Source organism: Pimephales promelas, chromosome 18 (genome assembly GCF_988280905.1).
Source record: "Pimephales promelas chromosome 18, fPimPro1.hap1.1, whole genome shotgun sequence".
Classification (NCBI taxonomy): domain Eukaryota; kingdom Metazoa; phylum Chordata; class Actinopteri; order Cypriniformes; family Leuciscidae; genus Pimephales; species Pimephales promelas.
The window spans coordinates 28,675,858-28,691,012 of NC_142786.1; the positions used below are offsets into that span (position 1 = coordinate 28,675,858).

The 15,155-nt window shown below is 36.7% G+C and overlaps 1 protein-coding gene across 1 annotated transcript in view; it reads left to right on the forward strand.

Annotated features, from left to right (window-relative positions):
• Positions 1 to 2,060: 2,060 nt before the first annotated feature.
• The window catches only part of kpna6 (karyopherin alpha 6 (importin alpha 7)), a 119,416-nt gene continuing 106,321 nt past the window's right edge, over positions 2,061 to 15,155 (forward strand). Inside the window, exon 1 of the mRNA XM_089123347.1 lies at positions 2,061 to 2,199. The gene's annotated coding sequence lies outside the window, so the exon portion shown is untranslated. The remainder of the gene's footprint in view (positions 2,200 to 15,155) is intronic.

Sequence of the window (15,155 nt, forward strand, 5' to 3'; positions counted from 1 at the left end):
TTGCCTCCCCTTAAATTAGCAGGTTTCATATAAGATTTCAAAGAACAGTTTCATATCTAAAAGCTTCAAATATTCTTCTTAAAATGACCCAATCTGTGTACTGGTTAATTAGTGTAATTACGGATCTGTAATAATCACGGCTGTATTTATTTTTAAGTGGATTGCTCAATGAGGATATCCAGGGGCTATCATATTTTCCTCAAAAGCCTTGTTGTTATATTAATACTTTGTCTGGGAGGAATTGAAAAGTTGTGTTATTGATTTTGCCCTTGGGTTGACCCTCTGTGTCTGTCAAATACTATCAGCCATCACAGTGGAACATGTCCGACTTAACTGACACTGACACACACATGAATTTAAAAAAAAAAAAAGTGGAAATGTCAGTCACACTCCGAAAGCATCAGACGGACATTAGAACTGGAAAGAGGGATTAACCGTTAGATGGCACAGACGGATTTAGCTGATGGCATACAATGATGAAAATACGTTTATGAAACCCATTTAATTGGGAAAATGAAAGGAATTATGTAGGTTATTATTATTTATTATATTATTTTTTTTGCCCCTTAGTGTGCATTAACAAATAGGAAATGCTTTTACGGTAAATATTCTAATGGAAGCTTCCAACAGACAAGCAGACGGGAGGGATTCAAATTAGAAATGTGAAGCTCATGTGCAGATGCAGTTACAACATACTGGATTCCTACTTTTTATCTGCACAAGCAACCACAATATGTTTACTAATAAGCTAAATGATCGAAAAAATGCTCAAGCAAATTCAAGCTAATTGTTTAAATGTATGATTAATTAAATAAGTGCATTTACTATAAAAGCATTACCTGTTCATTTACACACACTGAGAGATGATTCGAAATTGTCTATAATTGAAAGTGATGCAGAATGCCAATTAGGTTGAAAATAGCATTGCTATTCCTTCAAATTAACAGTGAAATGTTTTAACTCCAATAAACTAAGATGTATGAATTACCAGTGAAAATTGTCTTAAAAAATGGAGGAATGTGGAATTATCTTTTAAGTTGGAGCTCATATGATAAACTGTTCAAAATGGTTCAGTTTGGCCCCATTTGTGATCCACCACCTTCATAAAATTAGGAATAGTAGTTTATCCAAAAATTACAATTCTTGGCATCCATCATGAGAATTTATTAGAGAAGAAGTTGTGTATGATTCATGAATTTTCTTTTGGGTCTGATCTTTTCAGTTAATGATTCGTGCACATTGGATATTGTTTCTCTCAGGGACTTGAACATGAACATGAGCAGAATTTCAGTCTGTTTCTCACATCAGTATGGGCCAGTTTAATGCGTTTGAGTCCCTCTTGGTGCTAAAAGCTCCAGTACCCATTCTTTGTAATTTTATGGGGGAAAAAATAGGACATTCTTCAAAAAATCTAATTTTGTTTCCCACAAGACGGTTTGCAATGACATGAAGATTTCATGTTTGAGTAAACTATCACTTCACACTCTAAAAAAGGCTGGGTTGTTTCAACCCAAATTTATGTCAAATGTGGACAAACCCAAATGCTGGGTTAAAATTTTAAATAAAAAAAATTGTAGTTGAAAGTGAAAGTTTAAAATTGGGTTAAAATTGACAATTTTAACCCAACATTTGGGTTTGTCCATATTTGACCCAAATTTGGGTTAAAACAACCCAGCATTGTTTAGAGTGTAATGTGTGAAATTGCCCTCTGAGATAGTTCTCTCTCCCTTTCTCCCTCTGCTTTTAGTCTCACTAACAAGCCTGTGCAGCAGGAAATGGAACAAGAATGAAAAGAAAACCAAGAGCGCTTTAAGCACCTGTTAAATGCCAATCAGCAGAAATGTCAACTCTCATGTTGCAGATGTTTCTAAAATGGATTCATTGCTGTGAAAAACATCTTTCCAAACACTCTGCCTATGAAATTGCTTTCCCTCTGTCTAGATTAGCACTCCTCTTTCTCTTCCTTTCCCCCATTTCCCCCTGTTTCTTTTTCTCTCTCTTTTCACAACCATTACCTGAAATGTGCACTTTCTTTTCTCTCCCACAGAGAGTCTTTCCAGGTTGCTGTTGAGGACAAACTGCCTCACACTGTCTCCGCTCAGGGGGAAAAATGGACTTCCGGAGCTTCCGAGTGCTCCTCCCAACGAAGAGAGGCGGGTGTGTGACAGAAAGGGTGATATATTAGTTCACGTACAAAAGGTATGTAAGTATTCTCACATGACCCTCTCATGAGGGAATACAGATGGAATATCGAAATAATTTAAAATCCCTAACATAACACAGACTATGTTTTTCTTACTCATTGAAATTCAAGGCGGCATGTAGTCAAGGTTATAGTCAAAGCTGATGCAACAAAGGCCTTGAAAGGAGACGCTAAAACTGGGTCTTTCAATCTTGATTGTATTCTGTTTCAACAGCTTGGAAATGTTTTCATATTCTCAATGTGCTAAAGGCTTCTAGTTTCACAGTTAGCCATTATTCTGCCAGTTTTAGCCATTTTTTAAGACATACCTCCTTTTGTTACCAGTAAAACCGTATTGTCAAACGACCAATTGACAGCAAACAATTGACTTCTAAAAATGTGCACTTAAATTTTAATGCATTTTAATAATGTTTTAATTTTAATTATTTATACTGATTGGCTGTCCAATAAAACCAATTAATGCAGATGATATAATAATACGTCCCCTTGTTTTACTTAATCATGGCCACGTTTATTTTAGTTTAGTTTGGTTTATTGTTTTTATAAAGCACATTTCTACTGCCTCAAGTGCAGCCCAAAGTTGCTGTACAAAGCCATTGATAAAAACCAAACACAGAGAATACCAAACAGAACAACATAAAATTAATATTTATTTTTTTTTTTTATTGGGGACAATGGACAGTAAAGAACTGTCCCAGAATAAGCTATAGAGCTCAATTTAATCTGCATTCCCTGTGCAGGAAAGTGCCAAATCACATCACAAATGGGAAATATACCAAATATTATTCACCACTTAACATTAAAACCACGATCTTAATTAATACCAGTTATACCTCCAAATACACATCCCATAAAAAAATCACACAATGTTACAAAATCATTCCCCCGAAATTGTCAAAACTTGACAAAACATAAGAGTATTCAATGATTACAGACCTGACTCCACTTTTACAAATGTAGCTTGAACTGTGGAAAAGTATGACACTGTCTAATAATAATTGGTAAATTATTCAAGTTATTAACAGCTCCTACCTAAAAAGCTCATCGACCAAACTCAGTTAATCTAAAATGTGCTTCACGTGTTTGTTTAATATTTTCTCTACATGAAGAAACAAATTCTTTTAGGGTTGGGGGTGCAAGATCATTAACAATTTTATACGTTAAAATTGTTACGAAACATAATAAAATGATCAAAAGTAAAAAAAAAAATGTGCTTTTGGATCACAAGACAATGATGATAACTATTGTTTCCTGTCAAATACTTTTAGAACACGTTCACATAATATATATAAAGGTTTAAGAGTCGATAGATTTAGTTCTCTCCTGTGTCAAAGTCAAACGCCAAGCTATAAAAGTGCTTCTTCAAAGCCGTTTGAAGAATCGTCCCAAAATTTCTAATATAAAGAGGGAAATAAACTTTGGAACAGTCTGCCCTTCGCTGTGAGGTCTGCTCCAACATTATCCAGTTTTAAATTGGCTTTTAAAACTTATTTATTCTCTCTGGCTTTTAATTAAGTTGGGAATGGATCGTATCGGGTGTAATATGTCTATAATTGTCTTTTGCCTTGTCTATTTCGATGCTTTTTAATTGCACATTGTAGTTCTGTACAGCACTTTGGCGGAACTCTGTTGTTTTTAAATGTGCTATAGAAATACAATTTGACTTGACTTGACTTGAATCTTAATTAGCAGAAACGCTTCGGTTACGACTGGAGCCTCGGTTCCCTGAAGAGGGAACGAGACGCTGCGTCGATTGATGCTAAGGGAATGCTTTGCGTGATGTCTTGAAGCACATGTAAAATCAGTCCAATGATGTGACCGAACGTCAGAGGCGGGTGACATCATGAACCAGGAAACTATAAAAAGCCTGCCCAAACAAAGCAGCGTTAGCTTCGTAAGGTCTGAACAAGTCGCTTACAGGCACAAATGGCAGGTGACGCAACGTCTTATTCCCTCTTCAGGGAACCGAGGTTACAGTTGTAACTGAGGCGTTCCCTTTCAAGGGAAATCGCGCTGCGTCGATTGATCAAGGCCACCATAGTGAGAAGTGTCTTTCCAGTGTGAAAACAAGCAAGAGAGTGCATGTGCACACAGTGTCTTAAAGAACATGTAAATTCACTCCAATGGTAACACAGTCTCATCCCAAGAAGTCATATAACTGACGTCTTGGGACGTCTTTTGACCATACGTCAACATCCGCCTTTTTAGGGTACCCTTAAACGTCGGTTAGATGACGTAATCGGATCCTAACCCTACCCCGTCACCTAACCGACATTAAAGGTAAAGCGTCAGTTGTATGACGGCCCGGGATCGTCATGTAACTGACGTTTAAGGGTACCCTAAAAAGGCGGATGTTGACGTATGGTCAAAAGACGTATGGTCAGTTATATGACTTCTTGGGATGAGACTGTGTTACCATTGGAGTGAATTTACATGTTCTTTAAGACATCATCACGCAAAGCTTTCCCTTAGCGTCATTCGATGCAGCGCGAGTTCCCTTGAAAGGGAACTAGTTTTCACCACAGCACTAACTTGTTTTTCAAAATTCACCTCAGAATCAAAAAATACACCCAGATTTGTTTGCGCATGGGTGAACATTTCTGGAGAGTGGCCCCAAAGATAAATGGCGAAGACCAAAGATGGCCAAACAACTCGTCCAGTGCATATTTTTCTCTTCTCTCATGATCCTAGAGTCCTAGTTTCACAGTATATTTGAAGTTCTATAACTTTTATCAACCTTAGGTTTGTATTCCAAAGCATTTATGATTTTTTTTTTTAGATGAAATGCTAAGAAAAAAAAATCAGTTTAGATGTATGCTCAAAAAGGTTGGGTGACAGTTATAGTTTTACCTATCCTGCTCACTTAACAAAAACTACATTGGCACACAGTAGCTTCATGCTTCCAATACATTGGCCTTGAAACATGAAAAATGATTGACAGACAGAAAGTGCCTCAAAGTCTTTTGATTTGCTTAAGAAGGTATCATGAATATTTCATGAGCGTCACTCCACGAAACATTGATTAAAACATGAACAATTGTTTAATGCAATTTATTCTCCAAAGTCTTGTCAAACATGATAGCTGGAACTTTTACTAGTACTTTTAAAGAACAAGTTACCATTTTCAAGTTATTTTCCTAAAGTTTCCTTGAACAGACCTGGGAAATGTTTGTAATGCAGGGATCAGATTGCATTGTAACTTTATTTTCTATTTGCATGATTCCTCAGTGTTTAGCCTTTGTTCACTGAATTCAATTGCTCAGGATGTCTTTGTTGGAATGATATTTTATTTACCTTGTTTTTTTCTAAGACCAATTTGCATTTGACTTTGTACCTGCTCAGCTCTCTCGGTGCTGTTTGTATGTCACCACTTTCTAATTAAATGCTAAAATATTTATGTCTGAAAACTTGTTCGTCTCGGCCTCTGCCTCTGTTTCCGAAGATACTTATTCCAAACGAGTGAAATGGTGATTTTGTAAGCCATCACCTCCTGGTCACCATGAGCAGTAGAATTAATGAAAGTGCATATAAAAGAAAAGGCTAGGGAGATGCATACACCTCTAAAGAAAGAAAAACAGGACTACTTTTAGTTGTTTTTTCCCTTCCTGTTTTTTTTTTTTTTTTTTTTTTTTTCCAGCATTCAACTTTAGAGACAACTGCTCATGGGTGACATTTTAGTTCCTGATGCACTCCTGAATTCTGGCTTCAATAGGCACCCTGTCTTCCAGCGCCTGGCTTTGAATACCACTGGGGCCAGAGCCCTGGCAGACCTGCACTTAAAGAGAAGGTCTCTTCAAGACCCTTTCTCCTCCGCCAGCCTGACTTTCCATATTTTAGTATACAGCAGAGAGGGTGAAATTCCCCACTGACCCTCTTCATGGTCTTTTGAAAGCCAGACACAATCAGGGTAATCCTTGCTTCATGGTTTTTGCACACAGTATTGAGACAGAACTTGGGAAAGAGCCTGTTCCGTGATACAGAAAAATACTCCTGACAGTCGCTCACCAAAAAAAAAAAAAAAAAAAAGATTTGTAAAATAACCTACTGGTGTAGTTCATGTGTAAATTCTTTGTTTCAATTCACCTTAATTTTCTCACAATGAAGTCAAATATTAAAAATATGATTTAATTGACCTCAAAATGAACAAATCTTTTTTCCGAGTCAATTCATTCGTTCGTTGAATGAACCAAATGACACGAAAAAAGATTTGTTTGTTTTGATAAACGAGTCCGAACTGGAGAGTCACGAACGCGCATTACAAAACAGAGCAAGGCGACCATTTGAGCTTATATAAAACTTAAACTTTTTTTTTAATGAGCGATCGTTTCGCTTGATAAGCCTTATTCATCGTCTGGAATCGTTTAAAGCCCTTTGAACAGTTTGCACTGAAACTGTCGTTTGGACCTTTGGTTAAAAGTAAAGTCCATTATATGGAGAAAAATCCTGGAATGTTTTCATCAAAAACCTTAATTTCTTTTCGACTGAAGAAAGAATGACATTGATATTTTGGATGACATGGGGATGAGTAAATTATCAGCAAAAGTTTTTAAAAGCGAACTAGTCCTTTAACCCTAGGACTGTATAGTACAGTACATGTAGTTAATTAAAATTAGGCAGTACTTATTTGTGTAATTATGTCACCTTAATATAAAGTTTTTCCGATAAAACATTAGATAATACTATACAGTACACTATTATCTAACATAAAATTAACCTTGCATGCAGGTTTGCAAGATTAGTTTTTAAATTTAGTTTTTACCCATTTTAGACATTTTCAGACATTTTACCCATTTCTTTTACATTGTTATCATTTAAGGTTAATTTTTATTACATGCTTATTACTAGAAAAAAAAAACGAGAAAAAAACATGAATCAGGCTTTTAAGCATTATCAAGTAGCTTTGAACATTTTGATCATCAGAACATTTGTTGTAAAAGACAGAAATACATTTATTCATGGCCCTGTTTTGTGTAAACTGTTCAAAAGTCAGATCTCGATGAAATAGCTCCTAACAATTGCCCATATATAAGTTTTGTAGTGCTTCTTTTAAAAAAAAGGTGACCTTGCTGCTACTTTTATTACCCCTGTGCATTAGTTAGGCAGCAGGGAGTATAACTCTATTATATTAAATCAATAATATATAAATATTTGATTGTCCCCGTTAGTTATAAGCCTATTGTTTGTAGTTCACATAATCGTTCAGTCTCCTGGGTGTGTTGGAGGCCTATAGAGGTTTTATAGTTGCTATAAGCATGTCTTTGTGGGATTTTTCCCTGAAAGCGTCTGTCCGCCATGTGGTGACTTTAACAGGAACTGTGCATGTGTGTGTAAATGTGAGTAGGTGTGTGCCTCTGTTAGGGGGAATGTATTGATTTGTGGCAGAGGGAGGCTAACTCAGATGGACGTCCCCTGAGCTCAGAGACAATGAGTAAAGTAACAGATCAATTTGTACACACACACACACACACACACACACACACACACACCGTGTGACACTCAAATGGACTGAGCTTTTAAAAACAGAAACAGAATCTAAGAAACATACTTTGTCAACTCAATATTATAAATTCCACATTTTTGTTTTCACTACTAAAGCACTCAAATTCTTATCAAGCGCGCCTCTTTTTATTTTAAGAAGTTCAGAAGATTATGCGATTGAGTGTTTTTTTTTTTTTTTGTTGTTGTTTTGGTGTATGAATGTTTTATTTCTTCAAGGATACAATCATTTTTAACAGGGCTGACCCAGAGCTTGTGTGTGTCTACATTCCTGTATGTTGAGCCCCTCAGTAAAATTCCCCTCTCTGCTGTGCAGAGAATGAGCGAGAGCAGTCGCTGCTCAATCGTTAATAACGATTTACAATTTGTAAACAGTGGGACCTATTTTAGCAAATGCCAGGCTTATTTCAGCACAATAGTGTCTGGATTGTTTTCGCATCGAGCACCAGACGAGGACAAAGTGACTTCTCTCTGGTGAAAAGTGAGCAGGAGAGAAACGAGAAAAGGCTATTTTCTCCTTCCTTTCTTCTCTGTCAAAAGCAAGCCATGCTGAGACGGAACGGGGAGCCATTTTCAAATGTTTGGAAACAGGAAGAGAGGGTGTTAAGTCAGGGATGGTTCCTCTTTATAGATTAATGCTCCCTCTGACTGTGTGGCTGCAGAGCACAAACATAACAAACTCAGTTTTTCATCATTTAAAATTATACCAGAGGGAGACCGTGTGAACGATTATAATGGCTACAACTCAACATGTCTCCTTTGATGATGACAAATTCACATTTGAACTGGATATTTAAGCAAAACATAGGGCATTGCACAAACCTGTGCTTTTTGCTATCCATGTTTAGATTTTTTTTCAGTAGTTTTTGCTGTATGACTGTTCAGAATTTCAGTTTAAGTTAATAATTTAATGTTTTTGTGCTGTGAAAGTTAGTGTGATGATATTTGAATAGGGGCAGTAAGTTTCTCAGGTGATTTTCATGTTTTATTTCAGTAAAAAAAAAAATGTTTTCATATACTTTTTGTTAACAATAATTTGCACAATCATTTGGGATCAGTACAAATGATTGGTTTGTTGAGTTTTGTCTGCATGCTCAGATGCTCAAGCTATTTATTAAATGAAAAAAGACCTTAGTGATATTTGCTGCCAATATATTTTGAAGTGTTACTTAAATGCAATATCATTTTCTGTTTCACCTCTAAATACCCTCCAAACAGCCTTATTTTCTTTGCTTCAAACACTGGTGTGAATTTTTCCCCTGGCATTTAAATGCAGGTCTACTAGATATTGGGCTGAAATAAGAACTACACTATCTTCTTGTGTGAGACAACAATAGAAAAATATTTCAGATAAGAAAGCCTGCGGCGGCTAATCAAGACACCGCAACTCTTTCGCTCTGTCCGCCTTGTCTCTTATTTCTTCCTGTCAAGTCTTTATCCATCTTTCTTATCTCATGCCATCCTCTTTCAAGCGCTTCCACCTTTCTCCTTGTTCCCCTGTGGCCCCATTCGCAGGTGATCAATAAAGTCGCTTGATAGGTTTCCTGTCTTGTCAGGCGTGGAGCTGCCATTACTGTGCTCAGTTACAGACCTGCCAAGTGTATTACACGAGTCACCGGCGTCAGGTCCTGATTACATCAGACCCACGGGATAGAAATTGCGAGAGACAGAGGCAAATTAACAAAGTAGTTGCGTCACATTTGCAGGCGCTGCATCTTGTTTGCTAATTTATTTTGCACAGTGTAATAAATTAAGTTTTTTGTCGTTCTTTTGAGTGCAAACACACTCTCTTTCTGTACGAATTAAACTCATTGTGCCTTTATAAAACATGAATTTGAATGCAACTTGCCTGGCGCAATTAACGTCATATAGTATATTTCTGCTCATAGAAAGTAGACGATAAATGGGTGTTTTATTTAAAAGTGCTGTTTATTAGTGTTGTGATGGCAAAGCAATTAACTGTATATGTATTTGTATTTGTTGTAATGACAAAATAATCTGCTTTGGATCCTGATAGATCAGGAGGCGGGGCTTAAACCAATCATTAGTTAGAAACAAATCTTTCTTTTTTTAAGATGCAACTCCCCTTGGAGTGTCCATATGAGAGCTATAATTGTATAGAATCCTTTTAGTTATTTACAGCATTTAAAATAAAATAATAAATAATAATCAGAAATACAATAACAACATCAGCAGGGTGACTTCTTAATGGTAGTTTGTGCTTTTTTTTTTTTTTTTACAAATAATGGTCCCAATTTATAGGTGTTTTTAATATGTATTTAATGTAATAATAATTAAACTTTTTTTCATCACATTATTGTACACAATAAGTACACTGTATAAATGGTTAATTAAAAATGTTAGTAGACATAAAGTGGGTCATATATGTTCAGTGGTGTAGTGCAGGGTATACGCAGGTAGCCTATACGGCGTATACCCACTTCCTTTTCAGTCGGCATTGCGTATACCCACTTCTAAATCCCCTCTGATGCGCATCATTTAGTTGCTAATCCAATTTCGTGAATAAAAAAAACACCCCGTTAGAGTTGTACCCGTAATATTAATTCTAATTTGTTGCTGTAATGATTCTCCCATCGCGACGATAACTGACCTTCTCATCTGATCTGCTTCAGCACTCACCTGCTCGTCAATATCAAAATGCTCGTGAGACCAATCAAAGAATGCAGGATTTTTGTTGATAGAAGCGCGAGCTGAGCGCGAATCCCAACGCGACGCTTCACTTCAGTTAACGACAGTGCGAGATAAGATGCAAGTAGCTCAAATTTACGTCTGTTTTTCAATAGACGTTTTAAATGACCGACAGAAATAATCTGTTTGATTAAAGGCAGTGGAAATTACAAGCTCAATTTAACAACACAAGCACCCTATTAAATATATTGCCATTATTATTGTATAAATATATTTGTATAACATTTTTTCGAATGTGTTTGACTTGTCTGCGTTTGCGCCAATTGCATCATTTAGCCAGAGGGTGGCGACAAGTGACTGTCTTTTTGAGTGAGCAATTGAACCATTAATTAAATTAACAGATTAGTCCAAAAAACATTGATTAATTTAGGAAAGAAAAGTCGCTGAAACTGGAACTGATTCTCATGTTTAAGAATCTGATCAAATAGGCAACTTCATGCTTTTAAAGCTATTGTTGTCAATTTTTTTGGCCATCAAAACACCTTAAAATGCTCATTTCGAGATCAGGAAAATCAAAATTTTCTCGGGGGGGCATGCCCCCGAACCCCCCTAACAATAAAATTTATGGGACCTGGCACCTGAGTATTTAGAAAACTATATGTGCGGCCCTGATATGCAAGAATACTACTGATTCTATGTGTTCCATTGTATTCATTATACTCTATTCTATAGTCTTGCATATTGAATACTAATGCAAGACTAGTAGTCTTACATGTCACTGTTTATAACACAGGGCGTTCATCCTTTGCTGGGTCGCTTAAAAAAAATATTGGGGGCATAAATTAAGAGTATACCCACTTCTCCAGGCACCACTACACCACTGCCTATGTTTGCTCTTAGAAAGAAATCGTGAAAAGAAAGAAAAAGTACAAAATATGTGTGCTTAGCAAGTTCACTTCTTGTTTAGTGTGCGTCTAAAAAGTTGAGCTTGAACACGCCGCAAAGACTACAGCCAACGACTAACTATAGCCCCTGTCTGACATACCTGCAGGTGTCAGTAGTCTTTAATCCAAAAAAACCATATAGCAATAAACACCCAGAATATCTGTTTGTCTGATATACTGCATGGTTTTAAGACCTTCAAAATTCAATTAAAAACTGGAAAGTACAATCTTAAAACCTTAAATAAAAAAAAATTAAAAACTACGTCAGTTTTTTGGCAGGCTTTCTCAGGCCAACATAAAATGCTGAACACAAATATTGCTTGAATTATTTGTGCCTTTCTGAGTAAGTTTTTTTCATTTTTATTTAACTTTGGGGACATTGCAACTGTTTATAAATATCATATTGTTATTGATGATGGCAGCAGGTATTCATCAATTGATAATCAATTAATGCAGAACCTGATTCCACCAAGTATTTTTTTGCTATAATTTCCTCTGATTATGGGAATAATCAGTGGGTAGGGTTAGGTTTAGGGTTAGTTATATGATTAGGACACATTTTTTGGACAGGAATGTTGCTCTATGATCAACTGAATATGTTGACCCAGGAACGCTTCTAATTCTACAAAATCAGGACGTGCTGGTGGAGTGATGCCGTTCCAGGAAAGTAGCAGTCTTTTGGCACATTTTTTGGTTTTGCCAAAAGATTTTAAAGTTGGAGAGTTGACCGGAATAAAGTTAGAGAGAGATGGGACAGACAATGAGTTGAAAATTGAACTCAGGTCACCTGAAAGGCAACCACACTGTGCATTAATGTTAATTTTAGCTGCTCCACTCCTGCCTCTTATTTTAGTATTTTATTTAATCCTTGTTCTCTTCGTGGTTCTGTGCTGAGTGAATTTTTAAGTGTGTATCCCATTTAAAGGCTTCGCCAGTAAAAGACTCAGGGTAAGTGTGATTAATGACAAGTGTACTATGCATTCGACTCCTACTGTCCTCCAGCTGACCTGCAATTATTTGTTTTGCAGATGGAGAGTCTAGCCACAACACCATCCAATTTAAAGTGTTATATTCTCAATTACCTCACACCTCGCAAAGAGCAGTCACTATCCACGGGAAGCGAGCTCTGACTCCATAGGCAACGAGATAGCGGGGATCGGGTTCAGAATGAAGACACGTGAGAAAGGACATTGTTTGTTTTAAGATTGTGTCAGGTGGGCAGGCGGCATACCTGAGGTCAATCTGCCAGCTAAATGAATTACTGTTGCGTGGCTTAGCTCATGTTAGTGGGGTGTGATAAATCCCCACAACGTTAGCTGGCTAGCCGCTGGGAGGGAGTCCTTATTGCACTGATGTATAGCTGTGCAGGACCCATCTCAAGGTCATTAGATGCACACTAACCAAGAAGCGCACGTAACCAAGACAAACGCCCAACAAAAAGGATAAGCAATGCTATCCATCTTCAGAGAAGACAAGAGGACTTGCTAATAAACATAAGTAGTGTCTTCTGCTTTGAAAGAAAAATGTGGAGGATGGGGTAGAGAGCATTAAAAAACATGGTGTGGAGCAATTATAGTTGTGTATACATGTGGATTATTGATTGTTGTGGCTATTGTAAGTGCATAACAATGATACCCAAGGCATGGGGAGAACCTTGCTGCTTATTTCTGCATTTTATTGCAGTTTTTATAGCATTTGATAGGCTTTATTTATTTATTTTTTTTAGTACCTCTGAAAAATATTCCGACACTTCAACCACACTTAAAGAAACATTTCAGGGTAAGCTCAAGGACAACATCTGTAGCATAAGGTTGATAAAAAATAATTTTAATCTCTGATTTTCAAGGTTACGGTGAGACAACGGAAGTAAATGGATTACAATTTTATGAAAGCACTTACATTAATTCTTCTGTCAAAAACTGAGGAAAAGGACCCACGGTCTAAATAAGACCAAGGAGCAGGACCGGAGCATGGAACATTTTAATGTATTTATTAGTACAAAAATGACCAACATTTTGACGCACATGAGTCGTCTTCTGTCAAAATATTTGTGCATTTGTTGAGATGTAAAAAATTAGATTTTGTCCTTGCGTCATGGCAAAAAAAGTTGTCGGATTTAATATAACTACACTGAAAAGGTTACTACATTATTTCCCCTCCCACTAAAACCAAGTCAACGTGCACAATGTTTATGGTTTATTAAACCCTCCTTTCACCCTCAAATCTACCAATTTTATTTTCCCACTGGGGTCGATTGAACCCCAGCAATTTAAATCTCTACAATATGATTTTTTAAAAAGGTTTATGTGATGGTTACCTTTTTTGTTGGCTACTTAAATAGCCCTAAATATGATTGGAAGCACGTCTTCCCTCCTTATAAAGCAATCAGTCTGTTCTTAAAATCCAATCAAAAAGATTTGTCCTACTTGTTCACTCTGTCCCATGTGCCCCATGTGATGATATGATAACTCTGCACAATAATCTAGAAACAATGTGAATAAACACCATAACTGAAGCAGCAAATTGTCACTGCCAAAACTTTAGGCCATGGCTGCACGTACTCGGTCCTTCAAGTGGGAAGCGGTCCCATAATAAATTTCCATTTTTGGAAGGTAATGTGTCTGCTTGGGGTTGCACGACAACACCCTCATCTGGAGGATGCCTCATAATCGGGGTTCTCCTCAACATTGTTGTCTGTCTCAGACACGCCACTTTCTCCTCTACGCCACTTTCACTGTGAATGAACTCTGACTAAATTTTCTTGACAGAAAACCTTTGCTTAGAGGTCATTTTTGATAGAGAAATCATAAAGAGATAGCTCAGAAAACAAAGAGAAATGGTTTAGAAGACTTCTGTGCAAGCTTTTAAATGTTTTCTCCCCTTTGTTTGGTGAACTATCAATGTTCTCGTGAGATTTATGCCCTCCCCCGCGGGACACGGCACTGGAAATATCAAAGTTCTTGCAAAGAATTATGCTTTCCCATCCCCTACAGCTCTGGAAATACCCAAGTTTTCATGAAAATTATGATTCCACCATGTCGTGTAAACTATCGGTGGTTCTCGTAATACTAATGTTCATGATAGGTTGGGGTCCTAAAGCAGAGGACATTTTTGAATATTATAAAATTGCAAGTTATAATGACATCAATATCATCCAAAACAAGTGTGTGTAACATTTAGATATTTACATGTTTTATACAGTTAAATGAGCCAGGGATCAAATTGACCCCAAAGAACTGTGATGTTACAAAATATGTGCAGGACATTGAAAAATATCATATTAATTTAAATTTCCATGTTTTATGCAACAACACAAAAAGTCAAACATTGAATGGGGTCAAATATAAAATAAATGTTTATGAATTGGCCCTTTCACTTCCATTGTATGTGCCTCGCTGTATTGAGATTAGATAGAGTATTAGTAGAGCGTTGCGGGTTAGTTGAATAAGTTGATATGTACTTGACTATAGTGTTAGCAGATATTAAGCAGACAGTCAGCTAATACTCTAGTGACTAGTTTATATATAGATATAAAGTTACTTATGGTTGTCTAAAGTGTACTATCGAAAATAAAGTTGTATGCCACAATTGCTGTAGATTGAGCTTAATTTGTATTGAACCCGGAATATTCCTTTAAAACACCTGTCATTATAACAAAAGATCAAACCAGGTGACTTGTTTGAAAGAAAGAAGCACAAGCACCTTCTGGTTGTCAAATAAATTAGTGGATCATGTTCATTATTAATGTGATGAACTACACCTGTGGTTACTCTTCTACGACACCTGTGTGACCTTAAGGGGAAACTGACGTCATACATTCACTAAAAAAAAATTCACCTTGCCAGCAGCTGGTTAAAAGTCAT